Source organism: Coturnix japonica, chromosome 1 (genome assembly GCF_054131305.1).
Source record: "Coturnix japonica strain WE chromosome 1, WE-NBRP24, whole genome shotgun sequence".
NCBI classification, from domain to species: domain Eukaryota; kingdom Metazoa; phylum Chordata; class Aves; order Galliformes; family Phasianidae; genus Coturnix; species Coturnix japonica.
Window position 1 is genome coordinate 65577747 of NC_140663.1, and position 20078 is coordinate 65597824.

The 20078-nt window shown below is 39.7% G+C and overlaps 1 long non-coding RNA gene across 2 annotated transcripts; it reads left to right on the plus strand.

Moving 5' to 3' along the window:
• Positions 1 to 449: 449 nt before the first annotated feature.
• LOC146762480 (uncharacterized) lies at positions 450 to 4892 on the plus strand. 2 transcript variants are annotated; one of them, XR_014942316.1, is made up of 3 exons: positions 450 to 744; positions 4266 to 4374; positions 4656 to 4892. It is a non-coding gene; the product is annotated as an uncharacterized LOC146762480 (long non-coding RNA). The 2 variants fall into 2 exon arrangements; XR_014942315.1 differs by having other exon boundaries at positions 4295 to 4374; positions 4656 to 4889.
• The last annotated feature ends 15186 nt before the right edge of the window (positions 4893 to 20078 follow it).

A 20078-nucleotide genomic window follows, 5' to 3' on the forward strand; every position in this document is an offset into this window, starting at 1 on the left:
TGTTTCTGGCCCCACCCATGCAGGTAAATTAGGATAGGTAAGGGTAAATTAGGTTGGGTAAAGTTATACAAATTCTGGAGAAGGTAAATGAGGGAAGGAAAGGTTATACAACCAGTCTCATCAACACAGCAACTTATTTGCAGAAAAGAGGGTGGGCTATAAGCCCACAGAAGGTACAAGGTCCAGGTTTATCTGTAAAATTCCTGGGAGTAGTCTGGTCTGGGAAAACCAAAGTACTACCCAGTACAGTGATAGATAAGGTCCAGGTGTTTCCAGTCCCTACGACATCAAAGCAGCTGCAAGAATTTCTGGGTATATTGTGATACTGGTGCTCCTTTATACCTCATTTAGCACAGCTGCTGAGACTATTATACAAACTTTCAAAGAAGGGTCAGTCCTGGGATTGAGGGAAGGTAGAACAGGATTCTTTTCAACAGGCGTCACGTCGGGTCTCTGTAATAAGGGAAAACTCACCTAATCATTGGTTCACGCTGTGAAGGGGTGGAGTGTATGGGAAATTAGTAATCACAGCCTGAACCTCTGATTAATCAGCTGAGGCAAGTGTTGGGTCAGCTGAGGGAGCACAGGTGAGAGTAATTTAGCTGTGCTCCCAGAAGGGGTGGAGCTTGACTCCACCTCCTCTATGACCTCATTTAAGGGCTGACCACCACTGAGGCAGCATCTCTTGGAGATTGCCCCCTCGTGGAGATTGCCTCAGCTCTTCCAGCCAAGGCATTGATATTGGTGAGTTTTCCTTTACCTTTTGAATATTTACCATCTTTTATATTATCCACACTTACAAGTATGAAAAGCACATAACTTTTCAGAAAAGCAGAGAAACTTCTATAAGAAGGGACAGACAACTTGGGGAGAGTTCAGAGGAGTTGTTAGGAAGTACAGGTAGAAAATTAGGCAAAAGCTCAGCTTGAATTCAGCATGGCCATTGGGGTTATAGAAAAAAAGCATTTTTACAAATATATTAACAGTAAGAGGAGGACTAAGGAGAATCTCCATCCTTTACTGGATGTGGTGGGGAATGTGACCACTGTAGATAAGGAAAAAGCTGAGGTTCACAATGACTTCTTTCTTCTCTCTTTAAAAGTCAGACCAGTTATCCTCAGGGTACTCTAGAACTCTATGCCCTAACCTGGAAGCCTCAGATGGAGAACAGAATAAACCACCTACAACTTAGGTGGAAACAGTTAGAGACCTCCTATACTGTCTGGATTGCCAAAAATCTGTGGGGCTGGATGAAATCAACCTGCGGGTACTCAGGGAGCTGGCTGTGGTGATAACCAAGCCTCTTTTGATCATCTATCAGCATTCCTAGTTAACTGGAGAGGTCCCAGATGATTGGAGGCTTGCCAACATGACTCCCACCTACAAAAAGGACCATAAGGAGGATTAGAGGAACTGCAAGCCTGCCAGCGGCACCAGGAAAGGTTATGGAAGAGATTGTCTTGAAGGAGATCAAATGGTATCTGTGGGATGATGAGGGGATCAGCTCCAGTCAGCATAAGTTCATGAAAGACAGGTCCTGACTGATCTATCTGATCTCCTTCCACAATTCAGGGGCCTGACTGGCGAATGAGGGAAAGGCTGTTGATGTAGTCTACCTAGACTTCAGCAAAGCCTTTGACAGTGTCTTCCACAGTATGCTCCTGGAGAAGCTGGCTTGGACAGATACACTCTTTTCTGGGTAAAGATTTGGCTGGAGGGCTGAGCTTAGAAAGCGGTTGTGAATGGAGTTAAATCCAGCTGGTTTCTGGTCATGAGTGATGTTCCCCAGGAGTCATTACTGGGGCTTGTTCTGTTCAGTATCTTTACTGAAGACCTCAATGAGGGGATTGAGTGCACCCTCAGTAAGTTTGCAGATGACACCAAGATGGCAATAAGTATTGATCTGCCTGGGAATAGAAAGGCCCTTCAGAGTGATTTAGACAGGCTGGATCACTGGGCTAAAGCCAGCGGGTTAAACTCCAACAAGATCAAGCACTGGATTATGCACTTTGGCCACAACCCCAGGCAATGCAATAGGCTTGGAGCAGACTGGCTGGAAATCTGCGTGGAAGAGAATGGACTGGGGGTATTGATTGATATCAAGCTAAACATTATCCACCAAGATAAGAGGTCTCCTAAGTGGCCAACAGCATCCTAGCTTATGTAAAGAGCGGTGTTGCCAGCAGGAGCAGGGAGGTGACTGTCCCCTTTGCTCAAATCTGGTGAGGCTGCACGTTGAGAACTATTTCAGTTTTGGACCCCTTACTACAAAAGAAGACATAGAGGCCCTGGAGCATGTACAGAGAAGGGCAGTGAAGCTGGTGAGGGGTCTGGAGAGCAAGTTTTATGAGGAGCAGTTGACAGAGCTGGGATTGCGTGTTCTGGAGGGGAGGGAGTTATCTAGATTTGACGTGTCATCAATATGCATATTGAAAATGAATGCTTCTTCTGTCAGGATGTCAGGAATGGGTTTGACAACAGTTTTGGTCAGTTCTGACCACAGCCATGTGTTACAATCAGAAAGATAAATGTAGATAGGCAATACAGGAGTAGAACAGCAAAGGGACTAAGGCAGACGGGATGTCTTTTCAAAGGAAAAGTAAAGGTGTTCACCCATCTCCAAAGGTCTAGGCTCACAGGAAAAGCTTTGAAAGGGAAGGGCCTCCAAACAGAGATCCTTCCACAGTGTCAGTCAGCCCCCTTAAATGAGGTCTAAGAGACCAGGCTCCACCCCTTCCCGTTACACAGCCTTCAACTGCACTTCCAGGGCTGACAGTGTTCTTTCCCCAAGTGCTCAATCAGTAATTCAGGCCATGACTCATAGTTACTATACACTATGTCTGATGGCTTGACAAAGGTCTTTTGTCTTTCCTTGTTTAGCACTTCATCAGTGCTTAATCCTGGGAGTGCTGTTGTTTATCAGGATGTTTAGAGCACTCTGGTCTGCCACATAATGATAAATTATTTACAAGGTGAAGATCGTAGAGTTAAGAATTCGGGAAGTTTCATAAAAACAAGGTTTTCAACATGCAGAAGCTAACAATAGACTGTTTATTATTATTTATGTTCTGTAAGGACGTTGTATTTTCTGCTAGAATATCAAATACTGGACTTCTTCGGTATTTAAAAACAAGTATTACTCTATTCAGGTATTCATCTCCTCTCTCTCACTAAGTGTCCTATAATATTTAGTGTTCCACAGTGTGATGCAAATTTTACTTTTTAAATTTGCCAATAAATTTCATTAAGTGTCTTCAATTTGACAGGGAAAAAATATATAGCTTTAAAATACTACTGAAATTTTACTTTTTTTATTTTTTCCAAGTAATTTTCTGATGTCTTGAACCAGGAAGGCAGTTCCCTAGAAATTTCATTTAAAAAAAAAAAGCTCACACTGTGCAAACTTTTCTAACTCAATGCTTTATTTGTCTGTGGCTGTTTAATGTTGCCAGACGTATTACTGTTTTGAACAAATATTTCATAAAATTATCCAGCAACAATATGTTATAAATCATGAACAAGGTTGTTTGCAAGATGATTTCTGACTCTCAGGTTTTTATGTAATTTCCTCCTTAATACAAATCATAACTATATCCTTAATTAGAAAAGCATTACATTGATTGGTCTGCAAACAGAGTTTAGGATTTTCAAATTAACCACTAACATCACATAGGTTCTGACAACTAGGGCAAGGCAAAAATAGATAGTCCTTTGCTTCTTAGTGACTCAGAGAAATGTGATGTTAATAACCTGTCCATTCATACTGCTATGGACAAAATCTGGATCTACAAATATATCTTCTCTATTCAGATATTGACTATGTGAGTGACAGAACCATGCCAGAGGTAGAGATAGTAAAAGCCCCAGAGATTATATTATATAATGTCCCACATAGATGGACATTATAGCCCTGAAATGTGAATAGTAGTGTAAGTAAATCTCTTTGAAAGCTCATCGGGGAAAAAAAATTGAATAAGGGTATAAAAGAAATATAGAGGTGTGTGGCCAAGTTATCCACTGAACTAGTGGTTCTGAGATGTCCATATTCTTGTTTTATAAATGCTTGGTCTGTCAGCCATGAGTAATGGATCAGAAATTGTGTGCAAAGCAAGCTATTTCTGAGAGCTTTTTATCCAAAACTTTTTTTTCCTGAGATTATCTGCTGATGTCTCAGCCGTCATATGTATCTGCCATTGGTTTTTGTCCTACACTGCTCAGACTTCTACTAGAATCATACTGTCCTTTCATTTTATCCTTCCAACTAGATTGTAACAATGCATCCATCTTCCAAAAGCCTTTTAAGGGTTGAATGCTCCTGTTCTAGCCCTGGAGGATGATTCTGAACACTGAAAAGAAGACGTGGCGAGAAATTAGGTATGGCAGGTAAAGAAAATTGTGCTGAGGATTCAACAATTCTATATCTCTGAAATGCTAGCAAGTCTTAACAGAGAACAAAACGTAGCATATTAGGTAGCTTGAAGAAATAGAGGAGATATGCTAATTAGCACAGTCTTAGCATGTTAACCACTTTTCCTGGAGTGTTAAAGGTCAGTCTCATGGAAATAATTTTTACTTCTATGTCTGATAAGATAAATGAGGAATGCTTAATGTGAAGAAAAAAGAATGTGAAGAAAAGTGACAACATTTTGTTGCAGGAAACTCCACCAAAAGTGAAGAAAATTTAAAGAAAAGCCATCGATGGCTTTCACCAGATCTGATGAATGATTTGTGGAGATTAACATAAAGAAGAATGAAGCACCACAAAGTTGGTTCCTAGAATTCATCTAAATGTTTCTAGCAAAACTAGATGCATGACTGTATAATCTCTCCAAATACAGCTTGTGAGACCTCTTTTAGTGATGAAAGTGAGAAAACAGTTGAGGTTATTTTACTATACGTATACCTTGACAGGCAGAGGGATCTGGGCTTGTTCACCCTGGGGAAGAGAAGGTTGCAGGGTGGCCTCACTGCAGCCTTGCAGTACCTAAAGGGAGCCTATAAACAGGAGGGGGGTGTCAACTCTTTACAAGGGTAGATAATAGATAGTAGGACAATGCAAAAGGTTTTAAGTTGAAAGAGGGAAGATTTAGGTTGAATATCAGGGGCAAGTCCTTTACTATGAGGGTGGTAAAGTGCTGTAAGATGCTGCTCAGAGAGGTTGTGGATACCCCGTCCCTGGAGGTGTTCAAAGCCCTTGGTAGCCTGGTCTAGTAATGAATGTAGAGGTTGGCCATCCTGCCTGTGGCAGGGGGTTTGGAGCTTGATAATCCTTAAGGTCCCTTCCAACCCAAGTTATTCTGTGGTTCTGTGTTCCTATGAAAACACATAACAACATCATCTAGATCTATCTGTGTCTATGACAGGGGGACAGCAGGTCCACAGGCCCAAAAAGGGGAGGGTGGGTGATTGACGGTTTATGGGCCAGTTTGGCCCAGTTCTGTGACTAATGAGGCAGGGGATCCAGAGATCCATGCCCTAGGAAAGGGGGTAGGGTAGGGAGAAAGGAGATGAGCCTAAGAACAGAACATTGGCAATGATCTATGGAGGAAAGTTAATTTACTAAATATGATATCAGAATGCAAGATAGAACAGAATAATACAATATATAATTGGAACTTAGGCTAATAAATGAAATGAGAGAAAGAGAGGCTGAAACTGAAGGCCTTACTCTAAATTGAAGGCAAAATGGCTAGGGAGCACACACATACACATACACTGCCAGACAGCAAGAGAGACAGCGAGTCCTGTGACTTGCCAGCTTTGTCTTCCCCTCTGAACCCTAAGTACTCTGGGGTATGTAGTTCTTCTCTTCTGAGAGCCAGGTATTCAGAAAATTGGCAGTCCATGGAAGTGGGGCATTAACTCTTTAGCTCCCAGTGCTTTACATGATGTTTTGATGTTGAATACTGATAACAAAAAGCATAAAACCATGAAAAAACAGAACGCTAGACAACTAACATTCCTAATGTCAGTTTTCTAAGCGGGCCAATGAAGAGATAGGCTGTTTCAAGAAAAGCATTATGCACTAATCTACAGATGCATAGTTTTCAATTCAGTGAGACCTTGTCCAGTTGCGGGACCTGTTGGAAGGTATCTCTATACCAATACGTGGTTCAAGCTTGATTGTTTTGCTTCTATGTAGTGTCAGGCATTTAGCAAATGATGATGTTCTCTCCCAGTCACTGCTACTGGGGGAGTGTTATAGCAGGTGACAGCACAAGTTGCTGATCTGATCAGTCCATGATGACACATCTCCAGGTATTTCAGGTATTGTTCTCCTGTCATCTCTTGATCCAAGTCTCATTACACTTAGTTTTTTTGTTCGCATTATCTTGTCAGCTGTTGTTCATCAGACTGAGTTGTGCATCTTTTGATCAAAGCAAGGTCACAGTAATCTACATTCCATTTTTGTTATGATGTGTAGGAAATACTTATAGGCAAGTGAGAACACCATCTGTCAAGAACAGCAGGAGTAAATTTGATCCTGCTCCAGGACACAGAGAAAAAATAGACAAAATATTTTTTGCAGTCTTATACTTCTAATCTATATCAAAGACGATGTTGTGGCCTAGGGAGAGACAAAACAGGAGTATAAGATATTCCAGACAACTTGAATAAAGTTAAGAAAATATATGAATGTTGCACTGGAAAGAGAACTTACATTATGAAAAACATAATATATTGTAAATGTGAAGAGGCTTCACCGTCATAATTCATAGAATGATTACAAAGCGGCTTCTCAAGAGGCCTGTCTCTTTACATAGATTATAGCTGGTAAAAGGTAAATCAGATGAATACCAGTCAACCCACCTGAAGTGGCTTTGTTGGCAAAACAGCAAACATAGTAAGGGTTTGTGTGAATTCATTAGAAGTAAGAAAGGCCTTCATTGCAGTTCCTTTATTTCTGTATCCCATTAACTTTTTTTCTCCTAACCCTGGAAGTGCAGGTATCACATGTAATCCTAAAATACTGGTGCAGCTTCAAAGAAAAAATGTGGTTCATTGTTGAGAACACAAATGGTACAATGGCAATAGAAATGCACATCTGCATTTGTGGAGAAGAGAAAGATACTAAGTATTTCCTCCAGAATGCAGCAGTCTGATGCAGATTCTGCATTACAATCAGGGAGATGTCAAAATCCAGTCATAGAGGGTGCTGTAGGTGAGAGTCTGGGATTTCAAAGGCAATAATCCGTATGGATCTGAGTATACATACCCACCCTAGAGGACTTATGGTTCAGAGGGGAAGATAAAGCTGGCCCCCTCCATTAGAGAAATAGGAGAGTCACGGGGACAGAAAGCTGAGCCTGACTATGTATGTAACACAGGTACTACAGAGTTATGTACAATAATCTGCTGCAGATTATGAAGGAAATCCAACTAGAGGCACTGAAGTCTGCAATTATGCTAAGCAGTTCAGAGATCATAAGTTTTCATTTTAGTAATCTGGCCTGCTGACAGAGTAGGTCTGTGAATGAGAGAAAAAAAAAAAAAAACACAAAAAAACCCAACAACAACACACTACAAAGCCAGAAGTGAACTGACTCCAGAATTACTTCAGGTACTTTTGAGAATCTATCAGCACAAGCCTTGATATCTTGACAGGTAGAAGGATTAATGCAGTAGACTCCTGGAGGAACCAGTTATCTTTCTGACACTCCTAGTGTTTTGAACAATCCTCTAGGGCTGCAAGCATGTCAGTCAGTGAAGTGACTCACTGGGGAAAATCTATTTATTATCACAGCTGATTTAAAAGAAAAATTAGAGAAGCTTCCACATGTTTTGTTTAAACTTGTCTGCTGTGTAAGGATTGCTCTAGAGCACTCCTTATATCCTTCACTGGAAAAGCTGATAGTCTCTATTGATTTGGAAGTCACTCCAAAATTGTAAAATCAGGAACATATGGACAAACTGACAAGAAACTCTTAGGAAAAGTCTTCAAAGTAAAAGTGCTGACAATCTCTTTGTAATAACCCATCAAGAGGGTTACTACAAAAACTGAAACTTGCACTTCAGCAAAAATCAAAGAGAATAAAAATAACTCTGCATGGGTGTTGTATAATGTATCCAAAACCACATAAATAATTGACTTGCTCAAACTTTACTGCTTCACCTTTCCCCTCCAGGTATTTTTCATTCCATTTGTTTCTGTAATTTCAGGGAAAGGATAGTTATCCAAATAGTTTTCTGTACTCATCTTCCTTGTCATTAATTTTTAACTATTATTTTCCTAAAAGTTTCGCTGAATATGTCAAACAATTTTCAGGCACATCATTCAGTGGGTTTTGGAGAAGTGACACTTCAGATGATGGATTCATCACAAAGGAGTAAAGACTGTATGAGAAATAATCTTAAACAAGCATCTCTACATCAAACAAGGTTCTTGATAGGAACCCAGTCCAGTTCTTAAAAATGTGCTGATGTGCTGTTTACTCATTTATGTCATCTTAAATATTTTTTTCCTCACAGCTCAACTTAATAAATTGAACACGTGTATCCAAGATTTTTACCTTATTTTAAACATGAACTTTTCTGTAGTTTCCACTTCTCCATCTTCCATCAATGGTACCCTTCTATATTTGGAGGAACCAGATGAACAGTTCCACTTTACATTCAAAGAATAGAGGAAAAATAAGCTCATAATAATTGCAGCTGTACAGTTTCATAGAATCTTGGAAACACCAAGGTTGCAGAAAACCTCTGGCCACGAGTTAATAAATTTTATCTGGGATTACCTTTTGTGATTAAAAAAAAAAAAAAAGTGAACAGAAAAATGGATGAGAAATAGGTGAAATCACTAGTGTATTATTGTTGCACTTTTTGAGAGTTGAAACAGTAATGCTGCTACTGAACTTGGGATTTCTGAGGAACCCTACCTACGTTCTGTGTGGTGTGCTTTTTTTTTTTTCTTTTTTTCTTTTTTTTGCATAGTGACATTTTGGAGGCCTTGTTTTGTTTTTTGTGCACTCCAAGACTCTGTTCAGTGTTATACATGTTTCAGGTTGGCAAAGAATTCAGTGCCAGGTTTTAAGTGTTCAGTCTCCTACAGCAAAATGATTACAAGTGATAGTGTGCATTGTGCAACTACTGGTCAGTTTTAAGCTTCATAGTAACTTAATCATTGTCTATCATAACTATGTAATTGGGAACTTTGAATTAATGAAGCCCAGAAGATTTTTGCAGATTCTGTCAGGAGCCAGAGCTCTCATTCCATCTATTCGAATGAACCGACATGGGGTTCTGCAGTGGTTTAACACCAGCATGTATCTCAGCACTACCATTATACTTTCTCACAAAAAACAGAGAAAATAATGATGAAAAATAAAACCCATGGTTCAAGATAAAGACAGGGAAATAACCAGTTACCATTAACAGGCCAAAAATACTGAACATAATTAATGAAATGTATTGCATATTGCTAACAGACTAAGCAGTGAGAACTAAAAGCAAACTAAAAGTAAGTTCTCCCCCATCCTCTTTCTTCTACGTCTTCCAACTGAGGTGGAGCAGGAAGGGAATGGGGGCTGTGGTCAGTCTTTGTCACTTATTCATGGTTACTCTGTCCCTGTTCGACCCTCCCACAGAATGCTGTCCTTCTTGAACTAATATTGCTTCCTACAAGCTGCCCCAACATGGGTGCATATCACAAGGCCCACTCTTCAGAAGCAGACTACCTCAGCACAGGTACCAATGGGCAGCAGTTGCTTCAAATCTCCAGACACAGACTTCTTTTTAGGTCAGCAGAGTGGCTATTGGCTTAAGCAGGGCAACAGTTACTGAGTTAGTGCTTCTTTAATGCTTTTAAGAAAAATTTGTAAAATTATTCAGTATTAAGGGAGATGAAATATCAAGAGAAATGAAAATAACAACTATAACAGTTGATGACAAGTCTCAATCATTCATTTGTTCTTTTTTCCTTTAATAATATCCTCCTTTTAATTGTTACTTGATTTAACCTGGATTTTAATACAAAAATTGAACATAAATGAATATTAGTTAACTGTCTTTACAGATATCCTTCTATGCTCTTGGTCTTTCAATAGTCAGTGAGATTAATGTCTTCTTGCATTATATTGTGGTTTGAATATAATCTGATTCTATTCTGAATTTCCTATGGCTTTGCCCTAAAGTATGTTCTGTTCACTGCCACAAACTGTAAGCAGGGTTTTCCTTGATTCTTTCTTTCTCTTCCAAGAAGACTGGAGAAAATTAGAACCTCTTTTCTTCTGTGTACTTCCTTCTGACTCACGGAAGGGTTTGCAGTTGGGGAAAGTCATGGATGAGAGTGGGGGATGGTGGTGTTTTTATCCTGGATAAACTTCTGGATACCCAGTTCTCAGAAGAGGAGCTACATACCCCAGAGGACTCTGTGATCAGAAGGGAAGATAAGACCCACAAGTCACAAGACTCTCTCTCTCACTCTCTGCCTGACATTGTGTGGATGTGCTTCCCAGCCATTTCATCTTCAGAGTAAGGGTTTTCAGTTTTGGACACTCTCATTTTATTTGATCTATTAGCCTCAGTTTAATTTGTATTATACTGTATTATCTTGTATTCTGATATCATGTTTAGTAAAATAAATTTTCCTCCTCTGATTATTGCCACTGTCAGCCTTCAGACCCAGCTTCCATCTCCCTACCTTCCCCCCATCCCTTCCCTTTATTAAGCCTGGAGGGTCATATAGGCCTACTGCCCTCTGTCATGACAGACTGATCTAGATAACTCCATGACAAGGGTACGATACAAATTCGCCTGATTATTCCAGGGATACAAACACTTGCCCACTCAAGTGCATGGGGCATTGGCACAGATGCTGGAAAAGGTTATAGTGGACCATAATGTCTGTGTTTATCAATACACTGATAACATCCCCACAGGTGGGAACAATAAGATCAACGTACCTTTCACACAGGTGAAAAAATTAGGTGGATGAATTAAATAGGATCCTTTTTTATTAATCCACTAATACACATTTGTCCCTTCCCCAAACCATGAAAACTTACTGAGTGTAATAAAGGAGCATTCAGGTGCATTGGGTCTATATAAGAAAGCCCTAAGTTGAGAATGCTGTATTACCAGAGACCACTGGTCTCTGTGGTGACTTCTACATGTGACAACTGTCATCTCCAACTTGGATAACATCCTATGAAGTGGAGGCCCTTTATATTAGGGAAGATAAGGGGTTGTGGAAGGCCTGGAAGGTAGGCTATGTAGGGCCATTTAGAAAGTCTGCCGGCAAACTGTATGTTCTGCTCAGAGTAGAAATAAATGGTTTCTGGACTCATTCAAGAGGAAGCAGAAAATACTGTGAAGGGACTGAAGGAATGGTTTAACCACCTTTCTATGAAAAACACTGTACAGTCTGATAATGGGACACACTTCACTGTCCAGTTGGTGCAGGAATGGGCTAAGCAGGAGGGGATACAGAGAGTATTCCATGCCTCATATTATCCCCAAACAAATGTGTCATGTTTTTATGATATTTGGTTATTGCTATTCCACATCATAACATCATGTAGTGAATCGAGAGTTAGAGTTAATGCTCTAGTTCTGGGTATCTGTCCCAGAATGAAAAACTACATCCCCAGAGAACTATTCACTTTTCTGTTACCATTTCAACTCAGAGAAAAAGACAAGCCATTCGTAGGTCACTTAAGCTTCTTTTCGTCGGCTGGCTCACCTGTTGTGGGTGCTGTCTAGTCACAGCATTAGGGTAAAGCCTTTGGCTTTCAGACACTTTCATTGTATTTGATTTATTAGCTTCAGTTCTAATTATATTGTATCATAGTGTAGCGTGTTATCTTGCATTCCAATATCTTATTTAGTAAACCAGTTTGTTTCTCCTCAGATCATTGCCACTGTTTTGTTTTTGGGTCATCTCCCTACCCTTTTCCTCTTTTCCCTTTCCTGGGGCATGGGTCCGTGGGTCTCCTTGCCCCACTAGTCATGGAACTGGGCTGAATCAGCCTGTATACTTTTGACACAGTGGAATAGTTGAAAAGGTGAAAGCTTGTTAAAGCAGTTTCTCAAACCACAGGACTTGGGGTAGACTGGTCAGCTATCAGGTGCAGTAAGGGCTGTAAATAAACAGTAGGCATAATTCCCTTCCCTTCCCTTCCCTTCCCTTCTCTTCCCTTCCCTTCCCTTCCCTTCCCTTCCCTTCCCTTCCCTTCCCTTCCCTTCCCTTCCCTTCCCTTCCCTTCCCTTCCCTTCCCTTCCCTTCCCTTCCCTTCCCTTCCCTTCCCTTCCCTTCCCTTCCCTTCCCTTCCCTTCCCTTCCCTTCCCTTCCCTTCCCTTCCCTTCCCTTCTCTTTTCTTCCCTTTTCAGAATGAAGAGGACGTGTCAGCAGAAATATCCTGTATGAAAAACAAAGATGATCTTGCTCTTGGGAGTATAGGCCTTACTGGGATTGACCCAAAATGGGGAAACTGTTAGTCAGATGAATCAGCCTGGAGGACAACATATGGGCATGGATAGCTTGTGAGGCAGTTTACGCTACTGCCTTTTCTATGACAGGAGAACAACCTGATATTGAGTCCATGTTTCGTATATAGTAAAGTGGCTCTCTTGCTGTTATTTACTGACATACAGCCCTTGCCTTCTCCCACACACACTGAGGGTATGTCAGCAGTCCCAGAGTAGACTGCTACGTATCAGTATCCTCATGTTAAGGGGTGACTGTAACAATGAGGTTAATTTCTTGTCATGCATGGAAGCTGTCTCACTAGCAGGCATACCTGCAATGACTGTCCATAGCCACAGATGGCTCAGTGCTTTGGCTTGCACATTTGCCAAAACCATTAATGTTACTTCACAAGTTATCATCACTATAAGCCAAGAATTAGGACAAAACTGCACAGTCATATTTGTAGAACCATGCTGCAATTGATTACTTGCTGTTACACCATAATCATGGATACAAGGATTTCAAGGGGATGTGTTATTTTAATATCTCTGACAAAATCACAGCTATTAAACGAGAAAACTAAGGACCTTCAATCACTGATATAAGGACTAAAGCAAGATGATGACAGTTCACTCCCCAACTTCCTCCATTTGTTGGGACTAACGGGGTGGGGAGCCTGGTTGATGTGAATCAGTGCAACATTGTTGGGTGGATTTATCTTCCTAACATTGGGCATTGGCCCAGTGAAGTGTATGATAAGTAGGCTTGTGTCTTCTTTCTCTGCTCCTTCTATAAAATTATGTATGCATCACCACTGTGGATGACCCTAGATAGTATATCAACATCAGGCCTGATGACAAGCAAAGAGTCTGAGCCACAGGGTGGAATGAGAGAATGAACTGACTTGGCTCAGACTCCATGACAATAGTGTACTGAGCTGTAACACTATGAATTCCTGCACTTTTTCTGATTGTTTAAGAGATAGACTTGCAGGTAACTGGTGAGTAGATACAAGCCCGTAACAATCTTGTGAAGGCCTCGTCGCATTGTGAGGAATATGATGACAGAAACCTTTCTTATTCTTCAGCATGCAGGCATCTTCAGCATGCAGGTGTGAGGTAGTGAGGAATCTGATGTCAGAAATCCTAACTTCATGGTTGCTGATCCCTCTTTTATCCTCCTTTTTTTCCTGCCAATGTGACATCCCTGGGTGCACCCCCGAGATGGCCATCTTCCTCTAGATAAGCCCACACAAAAGACTGCTTCCTGGCCAATAAGCTGCAGCTTATCTCTCTCTCCCTGGGTCTGACCTAGTTCATCTGTGTCCCTCAGACAAAGGATTTCTCAACCCTTGACCAGGACTTGCTTGGACTTGTTCATCTGTGTCCTTCAGCAAACTTTGAGGCTATGGTATAAAAGAATAATCTCTTACACTAGGTGAACTGGGAAGTCTGAGCTTCGAATACTTCTGCCAGTGAGGGAAAGAGGAGGGAGCATAGTGCATCCGGAAGAAGGATAAACGAGAAGCTGCGACTTCTGATGGGCTGGGAAATACTACTGGAAAAAAAAATACCTCCAGTAGACTCTCCCTTTATTCAAATAAACAAAGCTCTCTTTCCTTTTGCGATAATGATAACTGAGCAAGCCTATTTGAGCAAATTTTTCCCAGTTCTTTCATGCTAGAGCAAAGGGTTTATTCCTTCTAAGACTGATTTTCTCATGATCAAAATCATTTAGGCAGCCAAAACAAGAGCAATTTTGAGTTACTACCTTTATCCCAGATAGATTTCTGAGCAGATAGTTAGAGACTGGGTTCACTTTGTTAAAACTGGCCAAATGTCAGGTCCTTGGAAGCACTTTGGGATGGAATTATAAACAATTCATTTTTAGCATTTTGAAATTCATCTTTAAATTTGCCAAAACAGATGCACTGCTCCTTTTTCTGTACCCTCCAGGCTGCTGAACTCTGGTGAATCATGAGCAGAAATTAGTTCCAGACTTTGCCTGCGGACATGGCAGGGATTGCATTAGACTTCATGAAAATAACAATATGTTCTCAAGTTCTGTTAGAGTCCTTTTGAATCCGTAGACTAGGCAACTTCATACTTGATTATGCAGCTTTTCAAAGAGTTATTCCAGTGGAAAAATCTTCCACTAGAATTAGCAACAGTTTAACACGCCCCATATTTTGTTCTGTTTTGTTTACTGAATCATGCTGATTTTTTTTTCCATGCTATCAATTATTAATTTTCAAAGCTTTATTTGTCGAGTTTTAAAATGAAAGAGATAAACGTATATGCATATCATCTCCCCTTCCCCAACAGAATTAGAATCAACAACAACATGTATCAATAAGTAATAAGTCCAAAACAAAGAAACACAGTTTAGACTTGAAAGCTGAAACTAAAGCCAGAAAGGACAAAAAGCTAAGGCTTGACTGTATTACACAAAAAGAGAGGACAAGAAGACTGCAAAATATATGATCAAGTTTTATTTTTGTATACTTTTTAAGAATGTTAGATTTTAGTTGTGAACATAATTGGATCACTGATTAAGCCTAAAGACTACATTTCAACAAGATCCAAAAGTTGTTCCTTTCACTATATTTTACTTTCATGCTTCACAACTATTTCTGCCATGCTCCAGCTCTGCCTGCATTACCAAAACTGGGAGCATTGTGGAGAAAAATGCCTGCAAACACTAACATTTCCAATGCTGAATTATGTAGGCCTTCTATGGAAAACATCACACTGCCAGTTGCTGATATTACTTCTTATGGAGCATTGAGACTGTTTTAGATAGTGATGAAGCACAGCTTTTTAAGACTCTTAGTGGATAAGCTTGTAGTTTTCTCAGATAATGAGAAGGGTCCCCGTGTTTGTTTTTAAACAGATAAGAGAGGTTCCACAATTCCTTTTATGGAACACTCATGTACCTCTGGAAAGGCCTCTGAACGAATGTGTGTAAATCAAATACCTTTTTGTGCAAGGTATGTGTGATAGGAAGAGAGTATTCCTCATGCATCCAGCGCTGATATTAAATAATGCCTTCTTGCTAACACTTCAACTTGAGTCTTGGTTTTTTAATCAACCCCTTTGGGGTAACAACCATTAGATTTTTAGCAGAAGATTCTTGCCTACATAGCAAAACTGATCCACTAGGCAACTCCAAAGATAAGAACCAGTAACAACTAGTCTTTGGGGACTGTAGCTAATGAAGCATCCCACAGAGGAACTTTCTATCCCTAATTAGGTAAAAAGACCAAAGATTTCTACTAAAGAACACACTGAGATTACCACCAGGGGTACTAGGCCTACCACCACAAAAAAAGTCTGAGCATGTGCAAGAAGGTGGAGCACCATGTTAATGATTTCAGAGCAAACATTTAAATATGTATGTACTTCCATGGAAAACCTTTACATATATAACACAAGTAACGTATGTAAGCAGAGGATCTTTTTTGCTGAGCGAGCATGTTTATGTGGAATGACCCTTCATGCATCTGGAGTTGTAATAAAATAATCTCTGTTTCTTAACACCACATAGGTCTTAAGAAGTTCTCTTTCAAACTGACGTTTTTGTACACTAACATACAGACCATGCAGAAAGCAGCTGCAGGTAGAAGTTCTGTGGACCTCACTGCTTTGAGCTGTCAGTACTTATAAGTCCAGAAGATTTCCTGGCCAGATGTTGCCTGGATCTGAAGGAAAATCACTGTATTCTTGGCCATTTCTTATACCTTGCTTAGGCATCAACTTGTTTTGAAGGAATAGATTATTTCATCTAACTGGTCATTAGATACAATGCACATGATAAGGATGAGCAAAGCTGAAGCCTGGAAATAGATTAACACACCACCAGAATAACTCAATGCTACATTGCAAGTCAGTGTCTCTATGTGATACTGCACTGTACCAGCCAGGCAGCAGTTTACTTAGCATACACGGGGTGATTTTAGATATGGAGATGCACAATGTTCAGGACAGACATGAGTCCTGAAAATACCATTATGCTGGAGCTATGGACAGCCAATGTGACAGATAATGGAAAACTTGATTCAAGAGATCTGAATTGTCTAATTCATGCAGCTGAAGTGTTGTTGATAAAATGTTTCAGTGTTAATACTGTGTGCTCTACCTCTGTGATAAGAAGAATGTTTATCTTAAAGCGTGGTGCTTTTTTTCTTCAAGTGTCTGTCCTAGTTATTTAAGAAAGAACAAAAGATCATTTGTACAGCATAGAGCTACCATTAATCCTACAGAGGGCTAAGTATTCTTGCATCACTAGATTTAATTATCTGCTTAACTTTAAGTGTGTCAGTAGTCCTAGTGAAACTGGCAGTTAAGTCCTCGAAGTTAAGCATGTGCTTAGGTGCTCTTGTGGATCAGAGGCAGAATACTCAGCATCTTCCAGGGCTGATAGTCCAGTCAATTAATTTTTGTTGAAACCATTCATATTCAAAGAAAACAAAACAAAGCAAAAACAAAACAAACAAACAAACAAAAAAAACCCACTGTCTTTCTGTATTATCAAATTGGATCCAGGCCAAAACTCTGCCATTCCCACCAGTATACGCAGCTGTTCTCTGTGAAAAGGGTGTAATTCCAATCCTCTGGATAAAAGTGTACTTTTCAGTGCATGTGCCGTAAAGCAGCAGCTTTCCATTTTTCATAGTAATAGCAACTTTTCCTGGTTACTGGTTATTTCCTTGTCTCCAGTGAAAACTACCTCAATTTCCTATGGAATGTTTACAGGCAGGAACAGAAAACAGTCTCACTTTACATACTCAAAGCTCATTTCCCAAACTATCAAGCCTGAGATGTGTGCCTTGCGGGCTGTTCTGCATCCAGAAGAATACTGGAAAGTTTTCAGGTGATGCAAGATGCTGAACCTTAACAAGCTTGTCAGAGGGATTTGAATGAGCAGTCTTCAGGGAAGTCAGTATGGACAGGCATGATGAAGTAAAGTGACACTGATGTATCACTGTGTGCTCTGATTGCAGAAAGGAAACTTTCTGGAATGACAATGACTTCTCTTAATAAATGCAGTGGAAAGTGTTCCTCTGGCTGACACCTTCCTCGGTGACAGTTTCCAAATTCTATATTACACAACCAGCCCATGTCTTCTTTGTGTCCCATGCCCATGTAGTCTAAAGATCAGCCTTATGGATCTGTATAGATTTGTACAAATGTAGACACAGACTATTTCACAGCAAAAGAAGTGAATTTAGTTTAAATGAGATTCAAGCCTGTTGACAGCTCTTGTATGAAATTTACTGTAGCACCATTTGTCTCCAGCTATATTCCTTGTGTCTGAATCAACTTTTTAACATGCCACTGATTAAGTGCACATGGGGTTAGCCACAGAACTGGGAAAACCTAGTTTTTGCTGCCACTGATGAGCCAGAGCAAAGTCACACCATTTTCTGTAATCTACAAACAAACAATCCACCATGGTTTGTCATGGATGGCTTGCCATCTCCTCCAGAATTAATTTGACCTTCTATTAATCCTCTGATGTCTTTTTTTCTTTCACTCATGTACTACTTCTTCCCCACTGCAATATACTTCCTTACATTACTTAGATTCTTTTCTCCTACTTCTAGGTTTTGCATGTTCCTGCTCCCTTGTGTGCTTGAAAGTAAGTGCATCTCAGCAATCATATTCTCATAGATGAAATAACTACTTTTGTGCAGAGAAAACAGAGGACAAGTGGGTTGGGAGGAAGCAAGAAAAAGAAGAAAGTCCCTTCGTTGTGACTTTTCAGGCTTGTAGTGCTTTTCCTATCAATACTCTCTTAACTTGCCAGAACCAGTCTGTCTAGCCTTCCTATTAGCACTTGCATTTCAAATTTCTGCTGGAATGTACTCATTTGTTGTTTTTCCATTTGTTGTTTGGTGGGGTTAATGAAGAACAGCTGCAATACTCTTCTGGACTCCTTCATCTCCCTCTCCCTCCCCCTCTTTGAAATCAGTCACACATGTTCAGCTGCTCTGGCTTGAAGACATTATACACAGCTTCGAAGCAACATTTGTTAAACAGATCTTCAATTAGCTAAAAAATCCCCAGTTTTAGCTCTGAAAAATTGGATGCTGAGCGTTTCCAGTTCAGTCACCTATCAGCAGTACTAAATTTTAAATTCCCATCTTTCTATAAACCTGAGAATTAAAGGAGGGTCTCATCTGCATCATGTCCACTTATGCTAAATCCCATGAAAGTTAATTGACATGTGCCTGCTTGCAAATGGACCAAAATGCTATATTATTTTGTTGCAATATATTCATGCTTTGCTTTGAATGCTTGCCACTTTCAGATTCAAGTGACTTCCAAATACACTCCTATCTGTAATCTGAGTCAGGTTTTTTTTCCCCCCCTTTACAATGGTACTGGAACAATGAGGTCATTTTCTGGAAGGATAGTAACTGCTGATTTATTTAATTAAACAAAAAAAAAAAAAAAAAAAAAAAAGAATTTGTAAGCATAGCAAACTGCAAGTTATAGTAGTAGGTCACAGCAACTCCCTGTGCTTGCTAGATATTCTTCTTCATTTTAAATGTCAAGTGTTTACTGAAGTTTTCCAGGAAATCTCTTAGTCATTATCTGCTTGTATGTGACGAAACTAAAAGGAAAATCTGAGGCTTATTTTTGTATATAATTGTATTCACTATTTTATTTTGTTTTTATGTCCAAGAATGTGTCCATTCCAATCCCATGTAAACAGGTTAAATCATTTAAATAAGATGCAAATTCAAGCAGTCTGTAAAAACCATAAGCCTTCAGCAGCATAAAATGATACTAATGAGTCTAATAACCAAAGAAGCAGTAGAGGTGAACTTGCTGTAATACAGAATGCTTTGACAACTTTTTTACTTTCACAAAGGCATCCTGGCAAAACAAATCATTATTTCTTTTAAAAGCCTAAAGTAATTTATACAGACTATGAATTATTTCCCTAAGTTCCATAGTCTTTTTGCACATTCCCATACTGCTAAATCTTTTTCCTGGAAACTCAAAGTCTTTTAATATATATATTAAGGAACAGGAATTTAAAATCCTACCACGCTGCAATTAATATTTTCTTCTAAGATATAACATGATCCTTTGTACTGCACGTATCACTGTCTATGTCCTCATGCTAAGGAGTGAAATGCTGTTTCTAGACAGCAGGTCCACACAGTCTTTGAATGCCGTGAGATATCTGAAACAACATACAAGGCTTACAAAAGAAAATATGGGAGTAGTCATGAGAAATATCTATTTACTTCCCAGTGGAGGAATTTGAGACTGTTCTGAGGAAGTAGCACTTAACAGAGCAACATTCTTGCATTGTGACATGAAACTCTTATTCTTGAGAAATTACATCATCTGGAAAACTACCAACGCAATGAGAGACAATATGCCTTTTACTACTCAGAGAGTTATGCTGGTTAATACAGCAAAACTGCTGTATCACAGAAATATGTTAAAGGATATTTTAGCAGAATCACAGTGAGGATAAACGATTCAATTATGAAAAAGACCACAGTAAATGGAGTCAAGCTTGTAAAACTCCTTAGAGTATATTCCACAGGGAAGATTTCTTTCATCATTTAGTGTTGAACACCATAGAACTGCTAATTACAGAAAAAGCAGAACACAATAAGAGATGCTTCTCATAGCATATTGTCATCTCC